This window comes from Podarcis bocagei (assembly GCF_964188305.1).
Source record: "Podarcis bocagei genome assembly, chromosome: 1".
NCBI lineage: Eukaryota > Metazoa > Chordata > Lepidosauria > Squamata > Lacertidae > Podarcis > Podarcis bocagei.
In genome coordinates this window covers 113,559,377-113,583,789 of record NC_138125.1, presented here as the reverse complement: position 1 = coordinate 113,583,789, position 24,413 = coordinate 113,559,377, and the positions used below count along the sequence as shown (strand labels likewise).

The window sequence follows — 24,413 nt, the reverse complement described above, 5'->3', positions numbered from 1 at the left end:
TTAACAGAGGCTACAAAAGTCCAGAGAAGCATTGGCTGGCTTCGTCATTATTCCCACATTGTGATTTTTTGCGTAGAACACTGACACACATCATGATTTGAAATACATTGCCAGGTCAAAAATTATGGAAAGTGATATAATAACATGGACTTCAACTTGGTTTGGGACGATATATCTATATCTCGCCCAGCCCTACTATACCCCTTGAGATGACACCTCCCTTGCCTCTGCTCTTCCAACTCCAGCCTCCAGCAACATGCCTGGGCTTGATTCCAAACCACTGGAGCGGGTAGGGAGTCAGAATGGACAATACTGGACTGGGTGGGCAGATAGTCTGACTCTGAACTGAGCTAAAGAATCTTCCTATGTTCCTCTCAGAACTAGAGCACTAGTTGCCTCAGGCAGCTGATTCTGGTTTTATGACAGGACATCAAAACATCAGTTATTTTATCATATGTGTATCGTATACGTAATGTCATATCATATACATAATGCCATATTGTGTTTTACTTTGTTGGAAGCCGCCTACAGTAGCTGGGGGTACCCAGTCAGATGGACGGCATATAAATAATAAGTAAAATGTATTTTAATGCCAGGGAGGGGAAAACAGGCTTGTAGGATTTTTTGCCTCAGGTATCAGATTGGAGAAGGGTCACAGGTCAGTGGGAGAGAATATGTTTTACACAGAGAAGCATCCTCTGTGGTAATCCTCACAGAACTCTAGCCCAACGGTTGCCATTGATTTGATTTGAACTGATTTTATAATGAATTGATTTTAGACTGCTGTATTAATTTATTTTTGTTAGCCGCTCTGAGCCCGGCTTCGGCTGGGGAGGGTGGGTTATAAATAAAAGATGATGATGATGATCATCATGATCATCATCATCATTATTAAGATTCAACCCCCAGCATCTCCCTGGCAGGAAACCGCCTCAAATTCTGACCCATCTAGCTCAAATTTTTCTGCATTGGTGGAGAACAGGTCTCCAGAATTGGGGGCAGTCCTGCCAAGCTTCCTGTGTAACAAAATAACATAGCTGGACTGGCATACTAGGCACCTGACAATTGGCGACATGTCGAGGGATGACACTGCTGTTCTGTCACACCACACCTTGCTGGCGTGGATGAAAATTTAGTATGGCGTGTCAGTATAAGTGACCAAAAAGTTGCAGTTTCATAATGCAAGAAGCAATGCAGTGTAAAATAAGCCTTGGAAACCGTGACAGATGTGCTGGCATTGTAATGAGGAAAACTAGCACAATAATCCTCACATCAAATGCAGCCACTGGAACTTCGTTCCAAGTTTATCTTCTGCATGCAAACCTGCTTCACTAGCACCAGACTTCATTCAGGAGATCCAGTGCTAGTGATGGCCACATGGACACGAACATATTCCATGTATCCAACATAAGCATGTTGCAATGAATTCCACTTTGCCTTCTCCAACTTCATTTCCATTTGAGGGGTTTCAGTTTTGCTTTTCCTGAGCGGGAAACCTGTAATCTGGATTCAAAATGTTATTCAGGTTTTAATGAGAAATCCATGTAGTTTTTGAAACTCATGGAAGACTTCATAACAAGCAAGGGAAAGAGCTCATATTTGTGTGTTTCCGTGCAGCAAAATTCCAGTCATTGTTGGGAGTTTTTGCTCGTATTTTGTTTTACATTTCTAGTGCCACTGGGACTTTTACTAAATTAAAAGGTTTTCTAAAAATTAATTTCTCTCTTGCTAGAGCCCATAATGAATTTCACATCTGAGTTAGTACAATTATAAACATCAAAGAAAGGTCAAAGCCCACAAGTGTTCCTAATGGTACTAAAATTCTCATCTAGGAAGCGAGACTCTCGTTTTATGAACTTGCATTTATTACGCTGCCATCCTATCTACTGTATATCTCTTTCAACATCTCTCCCCACTACCAATATATTTTCACAACTGTAGACAAATGTCAAGCAACGTTATGTATTTTCTTTGGATCACTGAAATCTGCATCATATTGTAATTAATCATGTTTAAAACTATTATTTAATAATCCCTAACTGTAAAATTTGTAAGGGCTACATTACACTTATATTAAAAATATATTAAAAATTGCGGTGTGCCTTGAATACAGTGCTGTCCGTCTCCTAAACTTGTGTAGTATTTCCTTCTTGTTGATTCTATACAATAAAGAAGCATGCTAACCTTGGAGTAAACTCCGCTGAATCCAGTGAGACATACCTCTGAGCAAATACCCTGGGGACAGTGCTCTCAGTGATGTACACGCAGGTACAGGGATCCTATGTGAGAACTGTAATCAAATTCCACATAAAGCAAACTTTACCAATTTAACAGCTCTGTTACAGGTACTGTAACAGCTCTAACCCAGTCAAAATAAATAAAAATTGTCCAGCAGCACCTTCGAGACCAACTAAGTTTGTTCTGGGTATAAGCTTTCGTGTGCATGCACTTATATCCAGAACAAACTGAGTTGATCTCTAAGGTGCTACTGGACAATTTTTTTATTTATTTTGCCTGTGTCAGACCAACATGGCTACCTACCTGAAGCTCTAACCCAGGCACATGAATTCCTGCTCTTACTTAAAGTTTTTCAAATTGCTGTCACTTCTAAACTCTCAAAAGTCTTTGTAAGCCCAACCAAGAATGCAGAGCTACTTGTGATAAGGTAAACTTATGTGTGTACATATTGGAGCTATCCAGATCAGAACAGGCGTTTTTAGAAAATAAGTCATGCACGTCTGCAACATTTCTGGATATTATGTTTGCATGGAAACTTACCTTTCCAGATAAATTGTCTAGTATGTGGTTTGGGGAGGTATTTTCAGAAGCAAAAGGTGGGATTTGCCGAATAAGCCTCTTCAGTTGAAGCCCTGTGCGAGGACTTATGCCTGTGTGATAGGGTTTACAACCTCTCCTCCTCCTCCTCCTGCACCCCCTGAAATTGGCTTTGAGTGGGTTGTGAGAATCCCTAAAACAGTTCTTCAATGTATTTTAAGGTCAATACCCAATGCAGAACTCCAAAGCAGAGATCTTTTCGATGTGGTGAAGAGACAAGCTACTGTTCAGTTAAAATAGGCTAAGAGTAAGTGAGTCTCTTTGACAATGGAATTTTCTACAGTGAAACCGTTTTCTCTCTTGCGGTCTGATAGCCTTTCTTTTGGAATACAGCAGAATGGTCATTCACTGTATGAGTTGTAAGCCAAGCATCCCCCAGTTTATGCCACACCTCAGCCATGAATTCAGTAAGTGGCCTTAAGCGAGCCATCGCCTGATCCTTACATGGCTTGATCACTTTCTAAGTGTTATTCAATATTGTTAAATATCTAGCATATGTTAAGAAAGCCACCAAGAGCATCAGAGTAGATTTTTGTCATCTTGCAGAATGGAAGCCACGAGCACAATTGTATCTGCCACTCCTAATTGAATGCCGAATGATTTCAATGAATAACAAATAAATTTTTGGACGGTTAGTAAGATATTCATAGATAAATTGCAAGCAAAGTGATTAGAAGTACCGAATTATTCACTGCAAATTACTTGCCCAACTCTTGTTAATTATCTGCAAGTAGCAATTCCTGTTCTATCATTTGCAGTCTCCTAAAAGGGAAATTAGAATCCAATGAATGGGCAAGAGGGAAAGCCAGCAAGTTTAAAAGCCTCTCAAGAAAATCAAGATATTATGAAATAAATAACAGCCTAAAACATTCAGATAGCTTTGGCATGGGCTTGGTTTCTAAGGTGTAAAGTTCCTGGATATGCCTTTTAATAATCTGTCAGTGGTAATGTGTGTGTTCATATAAAATAATGATTTGTTGATGTTGTGTTGAATAGTATGGAACACTTTTTGCTACTTTGGTTTATAGTTGACATATGAATTCCATCTACTACCTTTGCCATCAGTGTATATATCTGAATCAGTAGCATAAAAAAGATGGCACTGAATCACAATGTGCATATCTATGTATAAAATACGATGGTCGATATAATATGGATGATACGTGTAGGATATTAGATCGCCTCCCATCTCCATTTCCATATTTTACAATGCAACACTTCTTTACTTTTTCTTTCTTTTTGGTAATACATATAGCTATCCATCCATCTATCATTCCAGCTGCAGAATTGGGGGAGGCAGTTAGGTGATTTGGGTACTGTGCCATGTAGGAATTAGAAACTGATTCCCTGGGTAAGGTTAGAATAGTAAAAGGGACCCCTGACCATTAGGTCCAGTTGTGGCCGACTCTGGGGTTGCGACGCTCATCTCGCTTTATTGGGCGAGGGAGCCGGTGTACAGCTTCCGGGTCATGTGGCCAGCATGACTAAGCAGCTTCTGGCGGACCAGAGCAGTGCACAGAAACACCGTTTACCTTCCCGCTGGAGCGGTACCTACTTATTTACTTGCACTTGGCGTGCCTTCGAACTGCTAGGTTGGCAGGAGCAGGGACCGAGCAACGGGAGCTCACCCCGTTGTGGGGATTCGAACCGCCGACCTTCTGATCAGCAAGCCCTAGGCTCTGTGGTTTAACCTACAGTGCCACCCGCGTCCCTCCCAAGGTTAGAATAAGAGAAGGCAAATTACTCTTGATGTTACAAACATCTAACACACCTCCCCTACCTATTCCGTTTTGTAGAGAGCGTCCCCAAAAGGTCGCCATGTCTGAGACTTTTACCATCATATCTCTGATTAGATGTGGTGATTGTATATGCAAGCTGCTCTGCAATTAAGGACATGCAATGGGCAACAATGATTCTGAGCTGCATTCTGCTGGCTATAGAGATGTCTGTGCTTTTTAATGGGGAACGTGAGTGGCAGCTAAACCAATTCTGGATAATATTATTCAGCAGCCATTTGAATCTGCAGGTCTCATGTTCTATTCAGCACCATTTGGGATCGAGGACAGAGCTGAAATACATGCAGAGAAGGATTATAGGGTGCGACTCTTGCTGAGTCATAACCATGCCAGATTGCAAGTCTTCTTTTCTTTTCTTTTTTAAAAAGAACCTCACTGCATATAGAAATCTGGAAATTAGGACCCTCCTCCCAGACGTGCCCCCCCCTTGTATAGGCCTATGATGGGGTGTTGAAACATGTTATTCCTGTGCTTAGACCACAATCTGAAATGACTGGTGGGATTTTAGAGATTTTGCAATCTGCATCCCTACCACCACCAGCCTAAAATATTGGGCAGCTAAAAAAGCCTGTGTCTGCTCATTGTCAGCAGCTCAGACTTTAGGATGATAGGACAATCACTGACTCACCAAGATTTCTTGCCTCAATAAAACCGGCACTCAAAAGAGACTGACTACCAGGGAAGGAAAACAATAAAACCACAGACTGGCTGGCTGACACAACGAAAGTTCGCTTGCATGAGAGATGACATTCAGACAACTAATGTTCTAAAAGTGGGGGAGGGGAGCGACGAGATTTGGGAGTCCAGGGGTGTGCAAAAGGGGTGAAAGATGTGAGATCCAGGTGTCTGATAGTGGGATAGAACAGTGAAGAACAGAGAGATCTGAGCCTCAGCTGTGAAAGGTCCTCACATCCTGGCATCCTGGCAAAGGAGATCTAAGTTGAGGATCCCACCAGAGCTTCAGAGAAGTTTCACTTTGACACTCAAAGAGATAATAAAGCAACAGCAAGAAATCCTCCCTCCCCGAGCAAATGTAAAACTGACAGTGCAAATAAAATGTATAAAGAAGTGCAAATAAACAGATTGTTTAGGAAAATTTAAGGTACAGTGGTACCTCAGGTTAAGAACGTAATTCGTTCTGGAGGTCCGTTCTTAACCTGAAACTGTCCTTAACCTGAGGTACCACTTTAGCTAATGGGGCCTCCCGCTGCCGCCGCGCAATTTCTGTTCTCATCCTGAAGCAAAGTTCTTAACCCGGGGTACTATTTCTGGGTTAGCGGAGTCTGTAACCTGAAGCGTCTGTAACCCAAGGTACCACTGTATATGAAGGGACAATGGTTCAGACCCATACTAGAGCTCTTGGGTGGGGGGAAGGCTCTCCTCTCTCTACAGAACTGACCATCCCATGGTGAGACCCTTCAAGGTTGGTGCCATGAATTTTTATTTGATTCTTCCCCCCACCCCCCACCCCAATGTCTTTTGCTATTACCTTTTAAAGTCATAGTCTGGCCTTTTGAAAACACTTAGAACCTTAATAATTAGCAAATACTTGATGTCCTTCACTTTGCTGTTGCTAAAGCAACCACCGGCTGTCTTGTGTTAGGAGAGGACAACAGTGACGGCCAGCTGGGTGGCATTTGGGCAGCTGTGACAAAACTAGAGAATTAAATCCTCCCAAATAATCTTGGGCTGCTTCAGACCTGAGGCTTGAGCTGTGAAAGGATTTCATTCCCAGGAAGCCCATAGAGGGATCCTGAGCAGCAAAAGGAACTTCTGGATGGGTGGGCGATAGGAGGATCATTCCAGGGCAGTCCCTGTCACTCTCTCAATACTGTGGGACTCCAGCTCCCATCAGCCTCTGCCATGATGGAATGATGGGTGCATACCCTCCAACATTTCTCCGATGAAAATAGGGGTACCCTATTCCATAAAGATAATTTTACTATTTATAACCCACACATCTTACTGGGTTGCCCCGGCCACTCTGGGGTAGCTTCAAACATATATAAAAACATAATACAACATTAAACTTTTTTATATATATAACTTCCCTATACAGCTTGGGGGTTGGATAACTCCAAACCCTCCAACATTTCTCCAATAGGGACATCCTACCATACCATACCCTATGAAAATAGGGACATCCTAGGGGAAAGTGAGCCATTCTGGGATCAAATCAGAAACTGGGACGGCTTCTCTAAATCAGGGTCCCCCCCGGAAAATAGGGGCACTTGGAGGGTCGGTGGGAGCTACAAGCTGACCCTATGTTCTAGAGCAGCGGTTCTCAAGCTGTGGGTCCCCAGATGTTGTTGAACTACAACTCCCATCATCCCTAGCTAGCAAGGCCAGAGCTCAGGGATGATGGGAGTTGTAGTCCAACAACATCTGGGGACCCACAGGTTGAGAACCGCTGTTCTAGAGTGTAGTGGAAGGGAAATAAAAGGCAGTTTGTACCAGTACTGTACATATAGCAAGCAGGATCTCACCTCAATAAGGTCATGGATGCTTCTGATTCCCACCCTAGTCTTCTGGGATTTAAACTGTGGGAAGAACAGGTTCAGCCTCATGGTGTGACCCAGTGTGAAACTTCTGAGCATGTGTTTCCACTCTTAGACTGGTGATGAGTGCTCCTAGTGGGAAGGAAGGAAGGAAGAAGAAAAATACAGCATTTTATTAATGTTCTCAGCTTTTGGGAACCTGCACTTCATTATTTTTTATTTTTGCCTCTGCTCATTGTAAGCATTCCTCCTCCCTCCTTTTTAATTTTCCTGTTCTCTAATCTTCTCAGTCCTCCCCATCCACTGCTTAGCACTGAACTAATCTGTACTGTCTGAGAGAGTTGATGGCCCAAAACAGAGAATTGTTGCAGGAAATGACATCATTTAAAGACTGAAAGGGAGGGAGGATTTTTTAAGAGAAAGAAAGAAAATAATTTAGGAATTTGTTTTCATTCGACTTATTAGTTACCACTTTATAGTGCATCCTTTCCCTGAATAAGTTGTCCCCACGCCCTTAGCTCAGTCTGGAAGAACTGAAAAGGGAGGGAGGATTATTGAAATTCAGAAAGCATTCCAACCTTTGAAAGAGCTTTAAATGTGAGAGGAGCTTTTATCAGCTCATGGGTGTAATTGGTTGCCTTGTAAAAGCAATGATATGGAGTGATAGGACAGCCTCAAATGCAATCCATCCATAGTAACTACAGATTATGTCTGGACTTTCTTTGGAATGTCTTTAACTCCGGACATTCCAAATCAGCGAGAGTACTATTACGCAGCTTGTTTCACACACAGCAATAATCTTCCTCAACCTTGTGTACCTTGTAAACCACACGGCTGCACTGGTAAATCCTCCTCTTAATCTAGGCTGGAAGTAGACCCTCTGGTTCTCACAGTTCATCTCTCTGGAGAGCCTAGCCCAGACCTTTTCCATTACTCCACAGGTGAAAGAGACATTTACGCATTCTTGCACTGAGCAGCATTGCTCCCCCCCACCATAATGTGAAAGTAGAGGGCCCTTCCCCAATCTAGCACCCTTCAGATCTTATGGGCTGGCTAGAACTCCCAACCGCTAGAGAACCTTCTCTGACTTTTATATCCTCTGGTTCCTGAATTGCAGAATGTTGGATTAGATGTACCCGGAGGTCCTTTCCAGCTCTACAATTCCATGACTTTTGAGTAGCTCAGCATCTTGTGCTGCTCTTGTTTGCTTTGCAGTGGCATATGTATATTGCTCAAGGGCCGCAATCCCTTTCGAGGGACGCATGCCAATTCTGGGGAGGGTCAGGTGAAAAATTGGGCAGGTCAATTATTGTAAGTTTTCCCTTTGCGAAGTAGGTTGGTTTCTACTCACACCCTTACATATTTTATCCTTCATCCAGGCAAGCAAAAAGAGAGAGAGAGAGAGAGAAAGGATAGAATAGAATGATGATGATGATAATAATAAATAAATAAATAATTTTTTATTTATACCCCATCCTTCCTGATTCAGAAAACCGGGCTCAGGGCAGCTAACAACAAATTTAAAACGCTTAATTGTATGAAATACAGTATAAAAACACGAATAACAATAAAATTCAAAGTTCAGAAATCAATTTGGGGGAAATCCATCTAATAAACATTAGATTGTCACCAGGGCTAGCTGGCTGAATTAGTCCTACTTGGGCCAGTGAGGAGGCCAGGGGAGAATTAGCTGTGGGGTCTCAGAGCGGGTGATCTTCATAAAAGAGGAGGAGGAGGGAAGAGAAGGGAAATAAAAGATCAGGCTGAATTCAAATTAAAGGCCAGGCGGAATAGAATCAATGCTCAATACAAAGAAGGGTCACAGAGCAGGTGTGGCCTTAGGAGAATCTCAAGGGTCAGACAGAAAGTTCTAGAAGGCCACATTTGGCTCTGCAGCCAGGGGTCCCCCATCCCTGCTGTCTTTGTTTTATATTATTCTATGTTGCATTTTTATTTCTTTTAAAACTCATTTTGCTAAATAACTCTTCATTCCATCAGTGAAGTGAGTTTCTCTGCATCACTTTGGCACCTGTGCTCTTTGAGGGGGAGGAAGAGGGGGTCATTTTCCTTACTATTCCTGTTTTGTCTACTTTTCTGGAAAGAATTTCAAAAAAATGAATTATTGTAACGAGGTTACAGACAAATGCAAATACTAATTTAACCAACCGATGAACAAATTAAAATAATCTCTCATACTTCTTACTAGCAAATTTCCCAAAGGGCATTCCCAAAATCTCCCTCCAAATTAATACATGGTGCTAAAAATCGGGACGCATTCAAAAGCAGACATTGCATATGATCATGTTAAACGAACGCCAAGATTCAGAGCCTTATTTTCCCCTTAGTAGTGATCTTTTTCACCTTCCACCAATGATATGCATTAACGGGCAAAGCAGGAGACAGAGTGTTTATTCTTTGAGTGGAATTATTATTCCTACTCCACCGAGGAGACATTAGTGCCAATAGATCCCCTTGAGTAATTTTCAACACACTATATTAGGTATCACCTAATTCAGCACCCGGAAGTGCAGAAAAGCCAGCAAGTTCACACACAGCATGCTTCTGCTGCGGCAAAGTTGCACCAGAGAAATTGCATTTGAAGCAGCTCCCAATCCCCAGCCATTACATGTGGGGAGCAGAGAGCATACATCTTTCTCCACCATCTGCAAGGCATACAGGTTTCCAAGTTTTTATAACCATGGCAGCTGGCAGCAGATATCTGGGGGGGGGGTGTCGATGCTGCCCGTCCTCTAAGGAGAACATTAGCACCAAACCTGTATACACCAGTCAATTCAAATTTATTTGTACTGTAAGATTCAGATGTACAATAAACAGGGGCCTTGGGGGAGAATTCACTACGTGCAGCATAGTGGGAGAAAAAAGAAAAGGGAAAAAGAGACAATCCAGAATCTAGGATAAAACTATTCTTGCTCTCCACTCCTCCTCCTTTAACTGAACCCATTTCAGATCAACATCCTTGTTAAGAGAAAACATTTCTCCAGAGATTGATGAATGGATGCCATATTTCAATGGATTTGTCCGAGTCCTGGGTGTTATTTAGCACGTTTATGTGTTTCGTCAATTTCTCCATCAGGGCTCTCCTGTGCGAGATGAAGATGGTCTAAACACTTTCAGTTCTGTTCAATAACTTGCCTTGGCACTACAAGTAGAGAGGTTATGAGTTCTTTATGAAATTATTTATGCTGCTGTTCTTTGTGAAGCATAAATACTGTTCTTCTCCAACACTGCATTCATAGCATACCTCATAGGCCTTATTTTTCTCTTGAAACTTTCTCTTGTGGTACAAGAATTCCACTCTTTAGACTGCCTGTTCTCATGGTTTCACTAAACATTTATAACTAGGGCTGTATCCAAGTTATACTCAGACCCATTGAATTTGACGGGCATTTAGCTATGTCCAGGGATTTAAATGGGTCTACTCTGAGCAGGACTAATGTTAGATACAACCTACAGACTGTGCCTATATAGTACATTCAAAAAATTCATGCCAGTTTATCTGTTCTGATCTTAATTCCCAGAAGTGTCAATTTAGCTTATTTTGCTTAAGCCATGGAGGTCCTCGGCTGCCCAGACAACAAGACCCCTCTCTTGGCCTCGTTGATGTCCCGTTGTCTCTCGAGACAGATGGATGACAGAAAGAAGGTTAAGCCATTCACCTTATTCTCTCCAGTTCTATTTGTATGCACAACTTTATTTGTACAGTCACTCCGAAAACAGGATGCTAGACTAGATGAGCTTTTCGCTTAATCCAGCAGTGTTCATTGTTCATTGTACCTGAGAGTAAGACACGCAATTAGATTGTGCTATTGTGGTTACCGAAGAACAAAACACTGTGATGATCATCTAGCTATGACACCTTCTGGCGTGCCAGGTGTTAAAATATATCAGTTGCCAAGGAGAGCTAGTCTAGCTTCACAACAACCTGTTCCTGCAATCCTATAAACATTTACCTGGGAGTAAGTTCCACTGCACTCCATGGAACTTACTTCTGAGTAGGCATGCATAGGCTTGTGCTGCATCATGGAGCCTTCTAGCTCCCCAGCACCAGCTACAGCAGTCTAGTTGCAATGTCTACCACATGGTCTGAAGAGAATGGCCCTGCTCCCAGAGCTTTGTATCTGCTTCAGAGGGTTGTTTTGAGTTTCAATTTGCACAAAGCAAATCCCCCATTATATTGAAGAGAAATACAAGGCTACTGCTGGTGGTGGTGATGGGCAAAGGGTGGGTGGATAAGTTTTGTGATAGCTTAAGCTTCTGATCCAGAAACAACCTTTCCTGCGCTTTCCAATCACAGTGCTTTAGGGTGGAAGTAACTTGCCCGAAGTTGTTCCATTTCTATTGGCTCTACTTGGCACAGCAACTTTCAGAGTTGCGGAGTTGAGGGCAGTAGTGGTTGAACATGTATGATCTTATTGCAATCCAGATCAATTCTTTCCTAAAATCCAAACCCTTGTTGTTGTTGTTCTGTTGGTTTTACTCTTGCTGTTGGTTGCTTTTAAGTCACTTATCTTCTTCCCAACCCCAATCTCATTCCTGTTCTGGCCTTGGTTGCATTTGATTAAAGTTTGGCATTAAATCATTGCAGAGTTCTGTATCTGTGAGTTATAGTAGAATATCTGTCTGACTGTGTGTGTGTGTGTGTGTGTGTGTGTGTGTGTGTGTGTGTATACACTATACTATGTACAAGCAGGCCTGTGCAAAGCTTGTCTGAGGCCTGCAGCGGAAGCCCTGTCCATGAGACTCACCATTGCAGCACCGCCACCTAATCTGATCTGACGTTACACACTGGTATATAGCAATGCAAGTCCAGATTTTACTATTGAAGCCTTGCCATGCAGACAGACAGGCGTGGGCATTCCGCCCATGGCCATTTGACTCATTAAGTCCCCAGTTGGCTGGGAGGCACAGGGCATTCTTGGCATGACAGTGTAACTCCGTCAAGCTCCTGGCAGGGTCCCCTGACTGGCTTAACCCTCCAAGACCTGGGGGGGGGCAAGTGAACCTGGCTGCACCCCCACTGCACAGGCCTGTGTACAAACACTGTATTGGTGTACACTTTTAAATTTCAATAAAGTGTCATGCACTCCATCAAGCAGGTGCCTGGCATGGTTTGTTCTGTCCCTGCCCAAGGTAGATGTGTATTTTTGGAGGACAATCTCAATCCTCTCCCCCAAAATCAACTTTAAATGTGCCTGGTGTGTGTGTGTGTGTGTGTGTGTGTGCGCGCACACACACACACACACACACACACACCCTGCACTTATTTGCCTGAAATTTGGCAGGTTTCATCACTTCGGATAGGTCTATAATGCCTGCACATTCCATGCAAATCCCATTCCCCCCCCCCCTCTCTCTCTCTCTCACACACACACACACACACTACAGCAATTTGTGGATTTCCCAACTATAGTTATTTGGGACACATACAAAGATTTGTATTTTCTGAAGTGAGGCTCTGCTTTGAATCTAAAACATAGTGAAACAACCGTCTGAACCACTGAACCTCAATGACACACTATTTGAAGTGCTGAAGTGGGTTCTTAAGTGATCCCCCCCCTTCCACACCCCAGCTGGAAACACACTTATGAATTGGGGTCGCTTATTCAAGGATTCCTTCTGTTTCAGAGTATAAGCCAGCATCTGCATCAGATCTTTAAAATGTATATTATGTTTTACATAGATATCCTATACAGTGGTACCTCGGGTTAAGAACTTAATTCGTTCCGGAGGTCCATTCTTAACCTGAAACTGTTCTTAACCTGATGCACCACTTTAGCTAATGGGGCCTCCTGCTGCTGCCTCGCCGCCAGAGCACAATTTCTGTTCTCATCCTGAAGCAAAGTTCTTAACCTGAAGCACTATTTCTGGGTTAGTGGAGTCCGTAACCTGAAGCGTATGTAACCCGAGGTACCACTGTATTATCTATCCCAAATTTCGCAGGGTTGCATCCCCCCCCCATCAGTGTGAAACTCTCTGATGTACAGAGGTTACTTGCGGACCCCCATGTACATTGGTGGGGCCTGCGTAAAGCATTCTGCCCCACTCCACCCCCGTTCCACCCTTTTAGTGATGTTTTAGTGACATTTGGGGGTCACTTCTGGGTTTGGCACTGTATGCGTACGCGCAATCACGCATCAACAGGACACTTGTAAATCGACCATCGCCTGTCTTTCATTTCTTCCATAGATGTGAAAGGATCCCACCAATTCAGGCAGGATAAGGTGACTCCCAGTGTCATTGAGGTGACAGCAAAACTTGTCTCCCATTCTTACTAAGCTGGGCAGAAGGGCCTAAATCTGCTTTTACCCCCTAAAAAGTCTTTTTGATTTACATTGTCTAATAAAAGTCAATGGGAGCAATTGGTGAGGGCAGATGAAACCTCTGCAAGTAGGGAAGCAATAGGTCTCACCTCTTCCCTAAGGAAAGGGTAGCCACACGTTGCCCTCCCAATATTGTTGGCCTGCAGCTCTCATCATCTGTGCTATGGCTGTGCTTTCAGTGACTGAAGGGAGCTGCAATCCACCAGGTTATGGAGGGCACCATGCTGACTATCCCTGCATATCTTGTTGACTTTCCGGTATCTGCACACCCCTTCCAGCAGAGGAGGGTCCACTGCATCGAACACCCAGCATGACCAAGCCGCAAACACTGAACTGTCAACCTATCATCTTCATCTCTTCCATCTCCCCCCACTCCTGCTTCTCTGTAGTGGACTTTCTTCAGGCAGTGCTAACACATTACTTTGTTGAACCATCTCTACAGAATATGAGTTTCACACCGGGGTGCTCATAAATCACCCAGAGAACCCATTCAGTACAAGATACATTATAAGGAAAATTATCTTTGTAGCGACAGAGGAGAAGTTAAAATCTTGTGGGCTGCAAAGAAAATGCCAACCAGCCAGCTAAGTCACTGAAGGCCATTAAATCAGATTTTAAGTATTGTCCCACCAGGGGGAAAAATCAATCGGGGCTAAGTCCTTAACTTTATGACCTAAAGGCTTTCTAAATTATCAGCAAGTGACTTGCATAAATTGTAAGCAACACCATATAATGTACCAAGAGTGTCACTAAATATTGCAGCTTCTTTCCCTGACTCTTCTGAGCAGCATGCACAGTCGTAGGTGAAACTTATTACTAATGAAAGCATAAACAAACAGGCCAAGTGACCCCAACAGCAAGCCACACACTCCAGCAAGGTTTCAATGGCAGGCTATGGCTGACCATCCTCTTCCATAACTAGTGATGGGAAAGCCTGGCATGTGCTCCTGGGCCCACCAAGCCAACAGCTCTTCCCTCCTCCCCAAACAAGAATTGCATAGCCGTGAGCTATGCTGTGACGGACAGGTCATAGCTGAAATTTTAAACTAAATGTGATCCACCTGGAGAAGGAACTGGCAAACCACTTCAATATTTTGCCAAGAAAACTCCATGGACATAAAAAAGGAGACGCTTTGAGAAGAAAGTGAGAGTTTCCAAGGCATGCTGTGGTTCATAGGGTCACGGAGAGTTGAACACGACTAAGACGACTAAACAACAAGCAAAATGAATCATGTAAGTATTTACTACATGAGGTGCCACCATTCTGTTTCAAGTCTCAACACTCTTCTTTCAAAGGCTAGTGGGGCCTTGAGATGCACAGTGTGATGGCAATGTTCCCCATAGAGCAAAGCGTGCAAGGAAGGAGCACCAGGGCATATACAGTCATACCTCATGTTACGTTTGCTTCAGGTTGCGCGTTTTCGGGTAGTGTCCTGCGGCGACTCAGAAGTACCATAAAGTGTTACTTCTGGGTTTCGCCGCCCATGCATACGCACAAAATGACGTCACATGCATGCGCAGAAGTGACGAATCGCGACCCGCGCGTGCGGGTTGTGTTCTTTTCAGGTTGCAAACGGGCCTCCAGAACGGATCCCATTCACAAACAGAGGTACCACTGTAGCTCATTCCCACACCAGGTGACTGTTTCCACAGCTTCATTAACATGCAACCCCAAAATTCTGGATCCCCCCAAACTGATGCCAAAGCTTAGTGCCAGTTCTGTGCTGTTTTGTGCCATGAACCAAAAAACCCAACCTTGTCTGGTTGACTCCAAACAGGCGCCAAAGTTTTGTATTACGTTTGTGCCGTTGGCTTACAGTTTTGTGTCTTGGCAAACAGTAATGGCTGTCATCACCCCTGGTCTTCCCATTTTATCTAGTTGCCTGTGCGTCTTATCCTGCTTTGGATGTTAAACACAGAGAAGATGTGAAACACACCATGAGGGTGACTTCACAGAACAACGTTTTTACAACTAGTGTCCTGCTGGACTCCTGTCGGCCCTATAAAGACCAAAACATCTGTATAGAGCCATGTTCAGGAGAGCTGTCATTGCCACAAACAAATAAGCTAAATACTGTGTGTTACTTGCTTGAAAAGCAGAACCACAACTGATAAAATGAAAACGTGGCCACTTTGAAGGCAAACTAATTCTATCGCTGTGATATTCAGTAAACTTTCATTTAGGCATTAGCGGCATTTCCTACTCACAGTATGGGACAATCTTTCCTGCCAGTAGATGTACCCAGCAATTTAAAAAATTGAGCCATCGTTGTATTTTACTTCGCTGTACTGTTCGGACTGCCAAGTCTAGAGTAAGCCTAAGGCACAACCTTTGACCCGAAAGACACTTAAAAATAAAAAAGCTGTAAGTCACAATGGTCAAGTTAAGCCATCTAAAAATTGATTCAATGTTTCTTTTTTATCACACTTGCTTTAAGGTAAGGTGAACTGAAGGCACTTAGGAGATTTTAGTTCTTGCTATTAAAAAATATTTCATTAAATGGGAACAATTAGGTCTCTGGCTGATGTATGAGCTAATACTTCCAGTTGTGACCTAATTAAACGGTACTTCATGGCAAGAGTCCTGGAAAAAAAAGAAATTATTTGTACATTCACAGTTCATGTTAGAAATCTCAGGAGTTCTCATTAACTGAAAATCACAGTAGCGCAATCATCAGCTCCTTTGTCATTTGCAGCTAAAATAGTCTCTGGGAAGCTGTGAAGTATTTCAAGGTCTCTATGATTCTGTCTGAGCCACAAAAGCTAGCTGTTACAACTCTTATTTACCTTGCCGAGCGCTCATTTGCTGGAGGAGACAGAGATAGTCTGCCTTGCGGACAAGTTTGTCTCACAACAAAGCCCCACAGAAAGTGGTTAGGCTGCTTGCCACATATTTTAGAAGGCAAGTGGGTATGGAGCCAGACGCAGGATGGGGAAGCCCAGGCTTTGGGGCCAAATGCAGCCCTTCAGGACTGAACCCTCTGCACCACCACCACTTGTCCCTTGGACTTATCCCTCATGGTCCCTGCTTTCCAGTCTGCTTGAAACGTGTCCTTGAACTTTGATAGTGTCTGCTTGCCTGGATAGAAAATAGAGGACAGTGGGCATGCAGAAACTACTAGTCTGCTGTACAAACATATCCTTTAAATATTGCTCTCCCTACTTTTGCCTTTGGCCCTGCCCCTCACTGGCAAAAGGCACCTGGAAAGTTGCCCATAAGGAAATATGGCCCTCAATGTGGAAATTGGTTTCTCATCCATGAGCAGAGCTGGGCTGTGAGACTGGGGACTTTGGAGGCAGGCTTTTAACTATATCTAATGATAACTTTAATATTTCTTGTAAACTGCTTAGAGGTTTCATTATAGGCATTTTGCTATAAGGAATAAATAAAAAGACGGCCAGTCATGGGAAGATGAGTACGTTGAACAGCTTCCCCAGATTGCACAATGGCTCTACGTGCAATGTAAAAACATAGATTTATGGCTGCAGGTTCCATTTATTAATGAGAACATGGGTTTCCCCCCCCAACCGTGTGGAATCCTGGTCCATGTTTTTGTGCCTTGAAACCTAACTCAATGTTAGGCTGGAGGAAGAGTCATACAGCTGGGTTATTCTTATGCCAATTTTGGATTCCCAGAGTTTGTTTGGTTATTATTCTTTATTTATTTTTAAAAATAAATAAATTGCTGTGAAGCGTTTGGGACAAGTTCCAGTATTTTTGGAACAGCCTTGCCACCATCTGGTACCTGTACCCACAAGGGTATTCAGCTCTTACTCAAAGAGGCAACACATTCATTAACAATTGCTTGTCTCTGCGAGGACACAGATGTGTCTGGGACCGAGCTTCATAGATTATAGCTCCAGGAGATTAATGATGCTATTTCATGTTCCTTCAATGGGCTATGGACCTCACCTCCGATTCTATGCAATGTTCGAAGCTCCAGAAGATGCCATCCTCCAGGGTAGTAGCAGCTGAATGCAGGAAAGAGGTGGCATCTGTGCATAAGGATGAAACATTGATTCAACTGAACATCTGAAGCAGCCTTAGATGCAGTCAGATTATCTCTCCATCTATTTAAAACCAAGATAGCCGAAGCTGATGGGAGCAACTTCTCAAGCTCTGTCTGGTAGAAATCTTCCACAGCCCTACAATCCAAGTTCTTCTTAAAAGGAGATGTTGCCTTAGAAGGAAGCTAGAACTTTCTGTATTTAAGGTATGGACTCTGTCGCTGAGCTACAGGTTGCTCAAAGTGCAACTGACACAATATTCCAGGATTGCAAGGAATGTTGTCTCGAAAGAACCTCCATGCAGCCAACATTTCAGATATATGAATGCAGGGGAGGCACTAGGGATGTCACTAGAGCTGCAGTGCTTTAATTTCCCCTTTTCACAGCATCTCTCTAAGGATAGGCAACCCCTGCCTTCAAACAGCAACACACACAATGGAAAGGAGGCAGCAGGGTGGTTGTCGGCAGTGCTGCAAATGTTTGTGGATAACAGTGAGCAATTTTGGATCAGCCCTAATGCTGACGGTAAAATCAAAGTGTCACAATTTGCACATTCAGATTTTCTGCTGAAAATTCGTCTTAGTTCCTCAGACACACTTTACTGATATTCCCTCACATCGCTTCTTTTTTATTTTCTAGTTTTTATTTTTTCTTCCTCCTACCCGCAATCCTCTGAGGTAACTTTGTCATTCAACTTCAACACTTTGATTCCACAGTCTGCAAGTTCTCCTATGTCTTTTACATTTATCTATTCTGAGATGTTTACCTAGCATAATTTTGTTTTCCCTTCTGTCTCTCTCCACACAAACACACACCTTTGCATCAGCCTGCCTGCATCCTAAAATCAGCCACAAAGCCCCTATTCAAAAGCTTAGAATCACAGAATTGTAGAGTTGGAACGAACCAACTCTTTTGCCCAACGTGGGGTTCGAACACACAACCCTGAGATTAAGATTCTCATGCTCTACCAAATGAGCTATGGCTTGCCACTAGACTCCAGACTTGTCCTCCCCTCTCCCTGGCTCCATCCTTATGCAATGCCCTCCCATGGGAAAGTCTGTCAGGCCCACTCCCTGACTACTTTTAAATTGGCCTTAAAGATCTGGAGACTTCTGTCCACTTTTAATTGAATAAAGTCTGCTGATTTACATCTTTTAAAAAGCTGTAGTTTCAACTGCCGCTTGTATTTTTTGGGTTGTATTGAAGTAGAACACTAATGCTGATGCTCAGTTAACTGTATTTTACAATGTTTTTGTTTTACATGTGTTATTTGTAAATTGCCTTGAAAGGGGATATAACATATTTTTAAAAATAAGTAAATAAGTGCATATGCATGAGATATTCTCTCTCTCTCTCTCTCTCTCTCTCTCTCTCTCTCTCTCTCTCTCTCTCTCTCTCATATTTTTCACCTCTGTGCAAATGCTGTTTACTCTTCCAGCCTAGTCCTTTTTTCATTCTTCTCATACAGAGGCAGATGCTATTTCTCCAGTGCCACATTCCATGCAGATTTATTCCACATTTATTTTATTTATTCAAGTTTTGCTCTTTGGAAAATGTCACTAGTGCTGCAGCAGGTAGAAATTATTTTAATTGTTTAAAATTCATCCCTTTCATGTTTTGTATTAACATTAAATAGCTATGCAGAGTGAAAAGGGGGCACAGTGCCCTTGTTTGCAATCCAAAACAACAGAAATAAATAATTTATTTTTTAATCTTGACAACTGCATGATTTACTGTTTAAAGAGGTTTTAAAAAGAAGGATGGGGTGGGGGGATAACAAATATTCTACCAAGGTATCATAACCATGGTGTATTTGGAATAGTTCAGCGTTAGCAGAATGAGTGAGAAGTTCAGAAAGCTCTCTCAAAGGCAAATGTATGTTTCTCCCCACCAGGCACCTATACAATTTGAGAGTGGAACTGGGCACACTCACCAAACAACCAGTGCTGAAACTGACCAAATATTCAAACTGACAACACAAATGTAAGTGGTATAAAGAGCAGTGGTGGACTTTGTCTCTCAATTTTCAGTGGCACCCTGTGTGACTAAAATTTGCCATGCCTCCGCCTCTCATGCTTCCCTCAAAAGCAGATACCCTAAAACAACTTCTGTGAAGAGGATTCATAAGCAAAAACATGACTGGTTGTCTGCTTTTTAAATCCAAGGTCTTTCTCCTTCAGTAACTGGGTCACTTTCTATTTAAAAAAAGTGAAGTGGTGTCTGTTGCGTTAGGATGTGTTTACACATTGTGGCATTATCCACTGGTGAGGAAGGGTTGGGAGGATGTTTTCATCTTTCTGTTTGATCACTCCAATTTTAAGTGGTTGCTGGCAAGCTGTCCTACTACGGAATTTAGAAGTGCTCTTCCCTTTTTACAGATTGCTTTTCCATCCAGAAAAACCTCACCACGCTCAAGACAAAGAGCAATCGGAAAAGATAAATATCACTTAGCAGATTTACACATCTTATTTGAATAGCTTGACTTCCAGCAACCCTGTGTGAAATTATGTGTGTTTTGCATGAATCTTGACAAATCTAGGTCTGTGAAGGTATACTTTGCAAACCCAAAAGTAGGCCACCTGTAAATATTTATTACTGTTGCTACAGCCAAACAGATTTGAAAACAATCCTCATTGATGTCAACTTATCTCTTTCCAGCAAAAAACCCAAAACCCAGTCCTCAAATGAAGACGTGGATTAGTCTGCCATTTTTAAATTAACCCGCTCCAACAATAAGACATTGTAACAAATTATTCCTCTGAAATTGAGGTATTTCTAAGTTAATTGCCTCCCACACCTTTTTATTCTCACTCCAAACCAGTTTCAGTTTATGATATTTCCTAGCTCAGTGTGGCTTTGCTTTTATTTTTAATTAACTCTGTTGCCTTCTTTTCTTCATTGGATGTTGCAGTTGCTGTGCTGCCTTGGAAAGTAATTTTTGTGCTAGATATTCCTGCTCTCTCTCCTGCCACGGCTGTGCTCTGAGCTGCCAGAGAAGTGTGCTATGGTTATGGTACCTCTTAGCATTGTGGTGGAGTGGGAGCGCGGAACCCTTGTTTCCACAACTGTCATCCCTGGCCATTGGCCATGCTTCCTGAAGCTGATGGGAGCAGAGTTCAGCAACATCTGCAGGATCAATAAGTTCCCTCCAACTGTAGTAAAAAAAATGGTGGGGGGGGGAAGGACCCCTGGATGGCTAAGTACAGTCAAAGGTGACTATGGGGTGTGAACTCCTCTCACTTCAGGCCGAGGGAGCTGGTGTTTGTCCACAGACAATTTTCCAGGTCAAGTGGCCAGCATGACTAAACCGCTTCTGGTGCAACGGAACAGTGTGATGGAAGCCAGAACGCACAAAAATGCCGTTTACCTTCCCGCCGCAGCAGTACCTATTTATCTACTCGCACTGGCATGCTAGGTTGGCAGGAGATGGGACAGAGCAATGGGAGCTCACCCCATTTGTCTCAATCATTCACAATATGCAGCAACACTCCATCTTATGCAATGCATGTTTCCCATGCTTTACAACATCAGAATGTTTTCTCCAGCCCACGACATTCAAGGGGTAGGGAAATAAAATATATAATGTGATGCCTTGACATGGACATAGCTGCACTTATGGGGGGTGGAGATAGTCTAGTGCAGGGTTTACCAAACTTGGGTCTTCAGCTGTTTTTGGGCTACAACACCCATCATCCTTGCCAACTACTCCTGCTAGCTAGGATGATGGGAGCTGTAGTCCAACAACATCTAGAGACCCAAGTTTGGGAAACCCTGGTCTAGTGAGAATGTATTGGATGGGCCACAACATAAATGTGTTGGCATCTTTCTATCTCGGGAGTAAATGGAGGATTGCACCTTTGCTGATGAAGTCAAACTATTGAAAGGTTGCAGTGCCTCTTGTGGCTGTAGAGACTGATAGAGAAGAGACACGTTTTGTTGCAGCTGGAGCAGATGAATGTTTCTGGTCGTGCTGCTGCAGATGCACCACGGCGTTTCTTCTCTGTGCTCCTCCCAGTGGTCATTCCTCCACTGGTCACTGCTGTGGATACATGACCTGTCTGTCTGTCTCCAGGCACTGTGGTTGTCTGAAAGCAATTCGAACATAGCGAGGTTGATATTGGCAACCTTCATGTCATGTTTACAGACAAATTTGTAAAGCAGAGCTGGTCTGCCAATGGGCCTGGTGCCTGAAGCCAGCTCCCCATAGAGCACATCGTTGGGGATTCTGTGAACAAGACCAAGTCAGCATAGATGTAGCTGAGATAGGAGTGCAAACATGCTGGGAATGTCGGGAGAGCACATCTTTGTTTGAAACTCTGCTCTGCCATATGATAGACTAATTATGTTCCTGATAGATTGCATGTGGAAGGCATTGAGGTGTCACTCCTGACAGCTCATCTTGGTATTGGATGTTAGCATCAAATTCTCCCATATCCTTTTTGAGAGGTGAGCCATTGCTGTAGTTGCCTTGCCAATATGCTTGTCTAGCTCGGTATCAACAGAGAGGCTGCTGTTTAGGGTGGAATCCAGGTGGTAGTAGAATAGAAAGAAATGTCTATGAAATACAGGGGGGATGGGACTCACACACCAGTAAATATTTCTCTTCACAAGCCAACTTGCTACTTCCTCCCTCTAAAACCGTGAATTTTAAAAATGCTTCCTTTCTTGTCTTCCTCAACTCTTTCATTTTGAGCAAAGTAGTAATTTGTAGGTGAACACAAGCTGTAATTTAATTTGAGATGGTGCTGTCATTAAATAATGCCACACAGTTGCCTAACAAAATCCTGTGTAAACAAAAAGTAATTCGGCAAATTGGGTAAGTGCATCAGCAACGCTAATGTACTTGTGCTGCGTTCCTTTATAAGCAAAGTGAATAAAAGTAATAATGTTGACAGATGTTCCCTTTTTTAAAACCTTAATAGCTTATTCCAAAATACTTAAACTCTACAAAAAAGCCATAAAACAGGACTGCAGGCTGCTGCTCATGATAGGACCTGGGATAGCTCAGTCAGCAGAGCAGGAGACTGTTCATCTCAGGGTTGTGGGTTTGAGCCCCATGTTGGGGGAAAGAGTCCTGCATTGCAGGGGTTGGACTAGATGACGCTTGTGGTCCCTTCCAACTCTGAGTCTATGATTCTGTGAGCAAGCAGCTTCTTTGCATTTGATTGGAGTAGCTACTGGCACTTTGTTGCTTAGTCGTTTAGTCGTGTCCGACCCATGGACCAGAGCATGCCAGGCACTCCTGTCTTCCACTGCCTCCCGCGGTTTGGTCAAACTCATGGTGGTAGCTTTCATAACACTGTCCAACCATCTCATCCTCTGCCGTCCCCTTCTCCTTGTGCCCTCCATCTTTCCCAACATCAGGGTCTTTTCCAGGGAGTCTTCTCTTCTCATGAGGTGGCCAAAGTATTGGAGCCTCAGCTTCACAATCTGTCCTTCCAGTAAGCACTCAGGGCTGATTTCCTTAAGAATGGATAGGCTTGATCTTCTTGCAGTCCATGGGACTCTCAAGAGTCTCCTCCAGCACCATAATTCAAAAGTATCAATTCTTCGGCGATCAGCCTTCTTTATGATCCATCTCTCACTTCCATACATCACTAGCTACCGGCACTATACAGGGATAAATCTTTCTACTGACCAGCTGTTAAGCAAGAGGATTGAATCCTGCAAGGTGCTGCTTCAGGGGTGAGAAGGGGGAGAAGCCTGGCAGGAAGAAGAAAAGCTCAGGTGGGAAAGTAGCCGCCCACCCTCAACTTCTACCATGAAGATGATTGCATCTCCTTCTTCCGATCTACACATCACCCTTGACAGCCCTGAATTAATATGGACCCTGCAACCCAGCCAAGGGTATATCAACCCAACACAACTCACATTTGGAGCCCTCCAAATCAGTCTAATCTGTTGCATTGTCTGAAACATGGAAATGTTCTATTTTCGTGTTCGCATTACTCTCTTTCCTGTTCAGCTGAAGCTATTTAATTAGGTTACTTTATACAATGTTTAGTTTAAACTGTTGAAATAGATTAGCGTATTTCTATCATTTTCATACAAATATAATTTTTTGTATTTATTGATATGCTTATAGCTAATTGTTTCTAACATTTCTCAATGTTTATATTTATTGTTGCCCGTTTTACATGTTGTGAGCCACTTTGGACACAATTTTGAGCAAAGTGGCATATAAACAAACAGACGATGTCCCATTTAGCAGAATAAGCAGGCGGGCCCACAATACATAGTTCAGTTGGTTAGAGGGTGGTGCTAATAATGGTAAGGTTGCAGGTTGGATCCCCATGTGGGAAAGCTGCATATTCTGCATTGCAGGGGGTTGGACTAGATGATCCTCAGGGTCCCTTCGAACTCTACCATTCTGTGAGTAGTCTATGAATCTGGTGCACAGCCCTAGCAGAAACCTGGTTTTCAATGCTACCCTAGCAAGAAAGGGCCACAGTAAAGTAGAGAAGTAAAAAGATAACTCCACTAATACACTATCATTCCACACTGTATATACACCTTATTTAAGCTGTAACTAACCACCCACTTTTCTCTGTACTGACAAGCCCGGGGTGACTAAATAGAACAACGTTTTTAACTGTAACTGCTTTTAGATGTTTTCAACTGTAATTGTTCTTAGAATGTTTCAATTGTTTTGGAATGTTTTTGCTTTCAATTGTGGATCTGTTTGCTGCCTTGGGCTCCTGTGGCAGGAAGGACAGGATATGAATTCAGTAAATGCCTCAGTGCTGTTTTACTTGCTGTTTTCCATGTTGTGCACATAAATGCTTTAATCATAATAATTGTGTGTTTCTTTGCTAAATTTCCCCTACTAATCAAGGAAACGGAGACAGAGTATTGGTGTTCACCGCGATAATCTCTGCAGTACAGAACTGTCTTCACAGTTCCATTACCACACATGTTAAGGCAGAAGTTCACAC

The 24,413-nt window shown here is 43.0% G+C and overlaps 1 protein-coding gene across 2 annotated transcripts in view; it reads right to left on the bottom strand.

Moving 5' to 3' along the window:
• Window positions 1-24,413, bottom strand: part of B3GALT1 (beta-1,3-galactosyltransferase 1) — a 323,903-nt gene that overhangs the window by 234,346 nt on the left and 65,144 nt on the right. For both annotated transcript variants that reach the window (XM_081183120.1, XM_081183119.1), the window contains exon 2: window positions 7,118-7,261. The gene's annotated coding sequence lies outside the window, so the exon portion shown is untranslated. The remainder of the gene's footprint in view (window positions 1-7,117; window positions 7,262-24,413) is intronic.